We start from the raw sequence: 10,793 nt of genomic DNA, 5'->3' as shown, positions 1-10,793 counted from the left end.
CTATGTGCAGGTTTAAATATATCACAATGAATCTTACTATTATTAATAATAATAATTCACCAATAAAAATATTTCTAAAAATAAACAGAATTTCAAAAATAATCCCATAGGTGAAGTTTAAGTTAATTCCCAAACCTGACAAAATACAGTTATCCTCCTTTTTAAGTTAAACCATCCTATGAAAATGACTATTTTAGTCAGTTTCATGTGTCAGTTGGCTAGGAAACAGTCCTCAGTTATTCAAACAAGTAGTAATGTATGCATTACTGTGGAGTTGTTTTGTATATATATAAATCCAAGATTGGTTGAGTTTAAATAAAGGAAATTATACCAGTTCATTTGGGTAGACCGATTTCATCAAGACTGGAAAGAATTTCTTCTCTGAAGCAGTAGAAATTATGCCTGAAGATGTAGGTTCTGTTTGCTGTGTTTTAGTCTGCCTTCCATACAGGTTCTGCACTATGGAGGTCAGATGTGCCTAAGCATCCCCTGCAATCCAGAAAGACAATTATTTGCAATAAATTTTTAAATACAATCTGCTGGGCGTGGTGGCACATGTCTATAATTCCAGCAGCTGGGAAGGCTTTGGCAAGAAGATTGCGAATTCAAAGCCAGCCTTAGCAACCGCAAGGCACCAAACAACTTAGTGAGACACTGTCTGTAAATAAAATACAAAATGTTCTAAGTTTCATAAAGTTGATCTCTACACTAGGAAAGTTTTCTTTTTCAAGCTATGGAGGTGATCATTTGCTTGATCAGTGTTGATCTAGTCTCCAGTTAACTGATCACTGCTCTACAGTTTGCTTATTATCCAATAACTATTATTTGCATATTTGCAGGTTAGGGAATATATCAAAGATTTTATTTGCTCCTTTCCCCACCCTAGAAAACTAGAAGAGTATTTTTTATTCAAGTCAAAAGAAGCAAAGAATTTCAGTAAAAAAAAAAAAAAAAGTAATAGAGTGTCAAATACAACCAGGATAGTCAATTTATTTGTGCTTGCAGAGTGACTACATAATTCCTAAAATCTCATAACTTTGTCATTCAACTGCTTTTTCATGCTATTTAGTAATTTTTAATTGTGTCATGAATACACAAATTGAAAACTGATAAAAGTCTCAATCCATGTAAGCAAACTGTTGAGCTCAGAAGACATATCTTGTAGGCTTTCAGAGTAGGTAGAATGCAATCCTCTACCAAATAAGCATGGGCTTCTGAAGTCTTGTAAAATATAATGGCTAAAGGGAATATGTATAGAATATATAAAGAGCTAATGTCTTCAAAAGCTTTTTATCACTGTGACCAAAATACGTGACAAGAACAACTTAGAGAAGGAAGGGTTTGACTCCCAGTTTCATAGGATAGGGTGAGCTATTTCTAAACTCTTTGAGTCTGAGATGAGGCAGAGAGAGCATCAGACTGGAAAGACATATTAAGGGAAAGTTGCTTAGCTCATGGCAGCCAGAGAACAGAAAAAGAGGAAGGAGTCTGAGTGGAGATGAACTCTTCCAGAACGTGCCCAAAGGACTGACTTCCTCCAACCAGGTCCCGGTTCCCACTAATCCATTCAGTCATCAATGGACTAATCCACTGATGAGGTCAGAACCTCATGAACCAGTCATTTCCCAGAAGTCTCAGCTTGAAACACATGAGACTTTAGAGAACATTGTAAATCCAAAAAATAATAGTCAAATATAAGGGAATGAAAAAGAACAAGCAGAAAATGCATTTGTCAACTATATAGCTAACAAGGTAAGGATAAGGAATGTAGATAATTCAGATAAAGCTCATACTCTAGTTATTTCCTTGTATTAAAGCTGCTAAATAATTTGAAAGTTTTATTTGAGTTTTATTTTTCCTGATTAGAATTTCTCCCCTAAATAGGGCGACTCTTCATTTCTAAATAAAGGCTTGGAAAATAAAAGTCCATCTAATCAATTTTTACAAATGTCTTAATATCCACAAATATTTTCTTCATTTTAAGGTGAGAAATGGATCAATCATGATCCTATCTTTAATATGTGTGCAAGCAATTGATTAGATTCTTCATTAGGTATATACCTTCATAATGAAAAACATTCTGTAATCTTTAAGTTATTTTCTAAAGCCAGAAATATAGCAAATCTCCCCCAAAAAGACCTCTAAAATTATAATGCAATACACTATGAAATCTTCCTAATCCTAGCGTTACTTTCAAGCATACTTTTTCGCTGCCAGCTGAGTTGCTGATTTTTAGCCTTCTCTTATAAAATATTCCTTTCTTCCTATTTCTGATCCTCTACCTTGCTGGGCAGCCTCATGCCTGGCAGGATTCTTTAGTCCCAAACTAATTGGCAAAATTCCTCCTGGGAAGACAGATTTCCAGCATTTTAACATCTCAAACTATGTCTGTGATCTTGCCTATATAAGGGCTGTTGGACATAAGCAACTCAGTGTTCAGTTTGTCAAATGGCATAATTAATATGAAACTAGATTTTATTATTGTATTTTTCCTACAGCCCCCCTGGTGCTTGCATATTAACATCTGAGTGAATTTCATTATTTTTCTGAGTTTATTATTATTATGTTCAGAACACTTAATCTTTTTTATACATTCAAACTAGAATACCATTCTTTTATTTTCCAAATTGTTCTCACAGAGATTATGTACTCTCAAAGTCATATTAAATCCTAAAGCAAGGGATAAAGTTTGTTTTTTTTCCTAATTAATTCAATTTGCTTATGCATATTTGCTCCGTCTGCATATTTCTTTTCTTCTTCTTTCCTGAGCTTGGTAACACATCTCTAGAAAAGAAATTAGCCTTAATAAAGGAAAAAATAAAATGTGTGTGTCTAAATAAATGTGCTCCCACACTTGTGCATGGTCAATCCTTCCCATCCTCTCTCTGTATCATTGGTTGGCATATAAATCATGCAAAACAGCTCACGGTTTTGAGGTGTCAAGAGGTTCTCAGATATAAAGTATGATTAGAGTAACAATGCTATTCTGTCACACATCCTTCTGGACTGGAACCAAGATGGACTTGACCTCATGATCTCATTTTTTTTAAACATTCTCTCAGTTCATATTATGGTCTTCCTTTCCCTTTAGTTTTCTACTTTTTATTCAGAGAGAATTTTACATTCTGCTTATGAAGTATTTCAAAGTGACATTCTATGTAATTGCAAACCTGTATCTGATATAAATATGACCTGCATCTCAGTTAATTACACTAAGCACCAAACAGGTCAATGATGTCAGATGTGGTAACATGTCAGAAGTAATGTGTGTTCAGAAGTAAAACAAATGCTTATTGCATAAAATTTATTCATAGATTACTAAAGCCCCAGAAATGAAATCTCAGGAAAAAACCCTTAATTTACAATAAATAAAATGTATTTTATTGATAAATTTTCCCAACATAGTCTTAGTTTGTTAAGGAATTATCACAGAGTCTCAAATGTTATTTTATACTCTGTAATCATCTGTGAAAACGATGGGGGATTTATAAAATATAAAATTCATTTTAAAATAAGTTGTCATAATTTATAATAAAGTAGCATTATTCATATCTCCTAAACCATACAGAAGAGCAAATGCATTTTAAATTTCAGATAGCCTCCCAATAAAATTTTGTTTTATTTTAGTTTAATTTATAAACTATCTTTCAATGAAATACTGAGAAACAAAATACTCTAGGCCTGTAAGATAAATAGGATTTAAACATCATTTCCAACAGTATATACATTTACATATAATAAATGTGCATATATAAATGTATATATTCAACTAAACTAATAAATGTATTATATTCCTACATAAAAGGTCTATTTCATATTCACTTTTCAAAGATGGATTGAGTTCATGCAAAAAGAACCATATAATTTCATGACATCACTGTTCCTAAAATTACTTATCCCTAGTACTTGAGTAAGGGTTATAAGGAAAAAAGAAATTTCTGTTGTGGAAATAAAGCAATTTTCAGCTAGAGGAGCCTAATGTTTGTTGTAATTTAGATATATCTGGAAGAGGCTGGTAAATATTGGATATTGCCTAAATATGGTTTTATTCAAAGTAATCTATCATGAAAAATGAAGAGATCATTTCATGATATGATTTTACTGGTGTGACTGTGAAGCAAACATTATAAATCATTTACCCTGGACTTAGGTCATTAAAAAGAAGAACAAAATCATTGAACTATTGTTGCTTGAGATAACACTGCTTGAAATTAAGGGATAGCTATTTCTTTCATTCTTGTCACTTTCTGGGAACAATGCTGTTTGAACAAAAAAGCATTTTTAAAAAATGCTCTTTGTGTGGCAAAGAACTACTATAATTTTAAAATTGCCATTCACTAATCTTCTGGGCATGATATTGTACATCCAATACCAAAGGCTGGCTACCCAAGAAAAATAAAAAAGCAACCCTGTTCTGTCTGGACATTGTGGCTGATTTATTACTTCATGAGGTTTAATCAAAGTTTTCCCCCCTAGTAGCTTAATTTTTAAAACCAAGTTGCTTCTCAGTAATTGTTTGTTCTATAAAACAATTAATCAGTAGTTGTAACATCCATTTCTCAATGAAGAAAGGGAATGGTAGTAAGAAAATAAGGGTGTGATACTTTTATATAGTTGTTTGGCAAACATTGCTGGCAAGAAAATTCACTGCTAAAGCTCCTGTTGCTAATTTTCCAAACTTTGGGAATGCAATAAGAAAAGAAGTGGAGAAAAATAGTAATGATTTATCTTGGTGAGCTGTACTCAGATTGCTTCTTGTTTCCGTGTTCTCTCCTTGAAGGCGGGAAAGACAGCATGAAACAGTGGAAGGAGCCATGGACTTGGAGTTAAGAATCTTGGCATTGGTTGAAATTAGATATTACAATACAGTCAAGATTATATGGGTAATGTGAGATTAAAGGAAAACTCAGAAGTGGTCTAAGGGTGGTAGAAATAAGAGACCCATTATTCTCTATAGATTTAAGTCTTTAATTCTGGAAACCTACCCTAATATTAATTTGGTCAGGATCCTGGTGGTTTAATTTCACACTTTCTCATAAATATCATAATTAATAAAAATTTTCTAAAATGCAACCCAAAAGTAGATATGAAAGTTGAGAATCAATGATCAGAATTAAATACAAGGGACCCCAGAACAACACAGTCCTAGCACAATAAGCCTGTTCCCTAGAACCTTGAACAATATTGCTGGCCTCAGGCCCAGATGTTACATAACTTGAATTCTCATAAGTGATTTTTTGATCCTTTTGAATGCTTCAGTTGAGATTCATGTACTTTAACTTGTAAATAATCTAACAGCTGAACTTAAAAGTTAGCATCTCATTAGCATCACAGCAACATTCTCTTTGAGAAAAAGAGATCCTTCAGTAGGTTTTCTATTCTCCTGATAGAAGGGGGCCACTGTTCATAGCTGATATGTCAATGATTTTTTTCCCCTCTCCCTTACTTTAGTGGTGCCAGTATTTTACAGGTGTGGCAATGAATAATATCAGGGAAGCTCAGCATTTCCCTAATTTATTCTCTTCTCAATCATCTGAACAACAAACAAACACATAAACAAAATCATCCAGAACTGACTAGAAAAAGAAGACAAAAGGACAATGGTTTATCACAATATTTGCAAAGATTATTTTTAAAACGCACATAGCAATTTAAGAAACACAAAGACATGAAAACTGAAAGAACAAAAGCTTCAACACCAATGCAAAGCTAAACTATCTTATCCTAGGTTAGATAAGAGGAACTGGAGAAAGATTGCCAAGACAGAATTAAGTTTTCAAACAACTTCACAGTGTCAAGAGTATCAGTTTTCACTTCCCAGAATATATAATGATTATATAATGAAATGATTAATTCTATATATCAACTTAACTGAACTATAGGCTACCCAGATATCTGATTAGACTTTATTTCTGGATATGTCTGTGTGGGTATTTCTAAGAGATATTAGCATTTAAATTGGTGGACAGAAAAAAGCAGATACCCTTTCTCAGTGTAGATGAACATCATCCAACCTTCTAAGGATCCAAAGAGAGAGAGAGAGAAAAAAAAAAAAGAAGGAAATTTGAATCCACATCTGCCTGACTGCATAAGGTCACCACCACTTTTTTACTGCATTTGACTTTCTTTGTACTGCAGAATCAGTGACATCTTCTGCTCCCCAGCTTCCAAACCTTTGAACTATAATACCACCAGCTTTCCTGGGTCTATAGCTTGCTAGACTTGTCTGCTTTGGTAATCGTGAGTCAGAACCTTAGTGTGTGTGTGTGTGTGTGTGTGTGTGTGTGTGTGTGTGTGTGATGTGGAATTTAATATACATCCTAAAAGATTATTCATTTTGTTATTAGAAAAAAAGAGTAGATTATGTTCAAATTATATTCCAGAAAATTTATTTTCCAACTATCACACATGACTTTTGTTTATAAATACTGATTTAACAAATAATTGATGTGACACACCTGATGTGATCATTTCTTGTTAGATCCCTTCTTTTAAAATCTATTCAATTTTTGCAATTTGGACCATTATTGCAATATCTATCATGAAACTATTTCAAGTTTTTGCTTTGTTTACTGTTTTTCCTTTCCCTTTTCAATTTAACTCTTTGACACTAGTGTGTGCAGTTTTGGAAATATTTGATAATCCCAACAATATGCACAGCAGCATTGAAAGGTCTAAAAGAAGCTATACAATGAATAGATGTGCAGTGAAATTTACAAAAATGTGCACTGACATTTTAGGAGAAGGCCAAATTGCATTTTTTAAAGCACAATAACTAAGGAATATTAACTAATCTGAATCTTGTTCTGCCTGCCTCACACTTGAACTTCCTTCTTCATTACCTTAACTGCATTGTTTTGTGAACTTTTTGTCAGGTTCACTCAAGCTCTGCTAATGTTTTACTGATGTCTTGATTCAATGTAGCAGATATTTGATCTTTTCTCACATGTTCAATCATCTATTTGAGCCTGTGGGATTTATTTCTATTACTCTCCCCAGAATGTTTCTGAGTTTGCATAGTAAACAGTTTATTCTTGACCATCTCATTAATGGAAAGGAGAAAAGGATACTATTAAATTATTTAAATTATAGCTATTTAAATTATGTTTAAAGTCAATGCAACATGGGTGTATTTTTGTAAAGAAATTTCATAATTATGATCAAATGCAAAATGTAGCCTGTGTGAATTACTTTCAAATAAAATGACCAAGTTACATCTAATCCTACTTCAACTGGCTCAGATGACTTATCTCACAGCACTCTCCTTTATACTTTCTGCATTCACCCTTTATAGATACAGTGTCCTCACACCTGAGGGTCTTTGGAAATATGTTTTTCTTCTTCTGAAGTGTTATTCTAATTCCCTCCTCTTTCACTTGTTATTTAATTTTTCACTTTCAAAGCTCAAACTAAATATCACTTCTTCAATATTATCTTCCTATGATTGTGTATTAGTCAAGGTTCAACAGAGAAATAGAGCCAAAAGGATCTGCATTTATAGAGAGGAAGAGCTTTATTTTAAAGAATTTGATAACAAGATTGTAGGGGCTAGCAAGTCTGAAATTTACAGTAGGTCTGCAGAAAAGAGTTATTTGTGGTCTTGAGTTCAAAGGCAGTCTGAAGATAGGAATCCTTCTTCATTGAGAACCTATATTTTCTCCCTGGGTTTTCAAAGGATTGGATAGGGTTCATCCACATGTCAAATATAATCTGCTTTACCCAAAGTCTACTAGTTTAAATGTAAAAAATGTAAAAAAGCCAGTCTATGATATTAGAAGTCAGGATAGCTATTACTTTTGGGGATTTTGGAAAGGGCTGATGATTGAAAGTGAGTGTGAAAAAGCAAGAGGAACACTTCATTTCTTGCCTCCATGGTGTTAACATGCTGTATCCACTTGAAATGATTCTTTGAGCTACATGCTTATGATTAGTGTGCTTTTGTACTTTAGTAAAACTTTACCAAAGATCGAAAACAGCAGCAGAAATAAAAGCTAAATATTAAAAGTTCTGCAAACAAAAATCAAGAAAATCTTCTAGAAATCTGAAAAGAAAAAGAAATTAAAAACAGATAAAAATAGACGAAGAGATAAGTATAGCAATCCGGAAGATTCAATCTATCTTATTATTTATAAATGTATAATATTAAAATTTCTTTTAATATTATTATTTTAAAAATAATATTAAAAGAAATTTTCTTCTTTTAATATTATTTTTAAAATGCACTCCTCTTTCCTTTCTTGTTGGGAAGGAAACAAGAGGAGAAAGGAAAGAGGAGTGCATTTTAAAAATAATATTAAAATAATATTAAAAGAAGAAAATTTCCCAGAAGTGAAGAGCAGGAAAAATCTTATCTGGCATTTAGTAAGTGAAATCAAATCTATTTCAGGTCACATGATTGTAAATCATCAGAATGAATAATAAAAATAAAACTATAAAGAATTTCCTTGGAAAGGGAATGATTTGCATATAAGATTTGAGAGGAAAATAGTATTGTACTTCTAAATAGTAACCCATTAAGTAGTGCTTCTCTCTTGTTTTTTGCGCACATTGAGTGGGGTGTACTGGGGATTGAACTCAGGGGCATTCAACCACTGAACCACATCCCCAGCCCTATTTTGTATTTATTTAGACACAAGTTCTCACTGAATTGTTTAGCACCTTGCTTTTGCTGAGGCTGGCTTTGAACTCATGATCCTCCTGCCTTAGCCTCTGAAGCCACTGGGATTACAGGCATGCACCATACTTCTCTTAGTATTGTTCACCTAGATAAAATTAGTTAGGAGTAAAATAAATATCTTTTTAAACACACAATATTCCATGTTCTCTTTGTCCAGATATTAAAGAAAGATTTGCAACTAATACCAAACGAGGGCATATGCTAGCAAAGAGAAAAACCCTGAAGAGGAGACACTAACACAGGAGCCCCAACGGAGGACGACTGGAGGAAGTTCCACAAGCATCACTTTTCAGAGGACTGGAGAGAGAGCATTCAACTCCAGACTAGAGCTGAAAGACAGGTGGACTCCAGTGGAATATCTCCGAGAAAAGGGAGGAGGGATGATTTAAATATATTTGAATTTATATAAAATGTATCATAATTTTGATTAAAAAATGATAAAAGTGACATAGAAAGAAGCAGAGGAAATAAATAATTATTAATTTAGGGAAAACAATACAAAAGAAAAATAATCTATACTGTACTTTTTTAGGAAATACATATAATATTACAAACCTATAATAATGAATGTTGAATATTGATTTAAATAGCTAGAAGGAAGAGAAATAGGATGATTATCCTTATCTTCTATACCAGGAAGCCAATTTCAAATCTAAATTTGATGAATATGAAGTATGAGTATAAATGCCATATAACCTTACAAATTTGAGAAAAGGTCTTAGAAATATTAATGACTGGACCAAACATCTATTTACCTTTATAGGCCACATACTTAGACACAAATAGAACACTGTCTCTGCTCTCAAGTGGATCATAATTCTTCTTATATTTCTGACACTTCACAACATTTTAAAATCCTTTAACATGAATTATTTTAATACCATTAGTATCATGGATCATTCCAGACATTCACTTAAGCAATCAGAAACTGGCTTAATCTTTTAAATAGTGTATTTCCAATTCAGAGCAGCTATCTCCAGATGGTGACAATTCCTTGTGTTCCTTATTTATTTGAATGAATGTGGAATTAGGATTACTATACAACTGAGTATTCAGAAGTCACACACAGTGGCAGTATGAGAAGCACTGGTTTAGGAAGAGTCTCCTCCCCTTGCTCTCAGTCCTTGCCCTACCTGCATTCCCTTTTTCTTTTTATCTTCTCCCTTGCTCACCTGACCTTGGAAGATAAGTGCTTTCAACATTCCAAAATATCTCAAAGCAACCTAAGGTCTAATCTATTACCTGCCCTTCATTAATATCACTTTGATGGTAGGATTCATCTTACATTTATCATGCCAAGTTTCGCAGTTTTCATATTATTTCTCTGGAGTTTGGTGTAAGTACCCCAGTTCCATTCTACAGTTAGATTTTATGCATTTAATTCACAGAACTTCTTGTTCTCGAGATGAATCATTAACTCAATCATTCTTCAATATTTCCCTTATTTTATTTTGATATTTATATTGATTTAAATTCTTAACTATAAGTACTATAAGTCTTTTCAATTTTACCATAGATGTAAAGGACTAGTGACTCATAATACTGTGATTTTATTTTAATCAAAAGATTCATTTCTAATAGAAAACTCACTAAAAATACTTTGCATTTATCTCTAGGTTCAATTTGGTGATATAAGTGTCTGACCCACTTAGTATCCTAACAAAGAATATCTTCATCTAGTCAGAAGTCAGACACAAACATCTGTGCAATCTAATGGAAATATCTGTAAAATGTTCTAGAAATGTTCTATTGTGCTCAGAAGAGAAAATTACTGATACTTTTCTCTACTCTTAGGGCACTACTATGTGAATTAGCATAGTAAAAGTCCTGAGAAGGCCTCCATAAAAGAAATTTTTGATTATTAAGCCTGTCATTTCCCAAATATTCAGCCAAGGAACCCATGAATGTATGCTAACAACTTATGAAATTTTTGTTCCAGGGGCCAAAGTTTAGAAAACACAACTTTGAAATTGAATATAATAAATTAATAATTTTTTGTGAAAAATTAATTAAAATCAGAAATATATCTAGAAGGAAATTAGATGGCACATGAGTTCTGATATAAAATTCCAGGGTTCATATTCTGACTGTGTTACTGGCAGTGTTACATTGGACA

The sequence above is a fragment of the Callospermophilus lateralis genome, chromosome 1 (assembly GCF_048772815.1).
Source record: "Callospermophilus lateralis isolate mCalLat2 chromosome 1, mCalLat2.hap1, whole genome shotgun sequence".
In the NCBI taxonomy this organism is placed as follows: Eukaryota; Metazoa; Chordata; class Mammalia; order Rodentia; family Sciuridae; genus Callospermophilus; species Callospermophilus lateralis.
The sequence above is the reverse complement of the archived record's forward strand: the minus strand, read 5'-3'. Positions refer to the sequence as shown.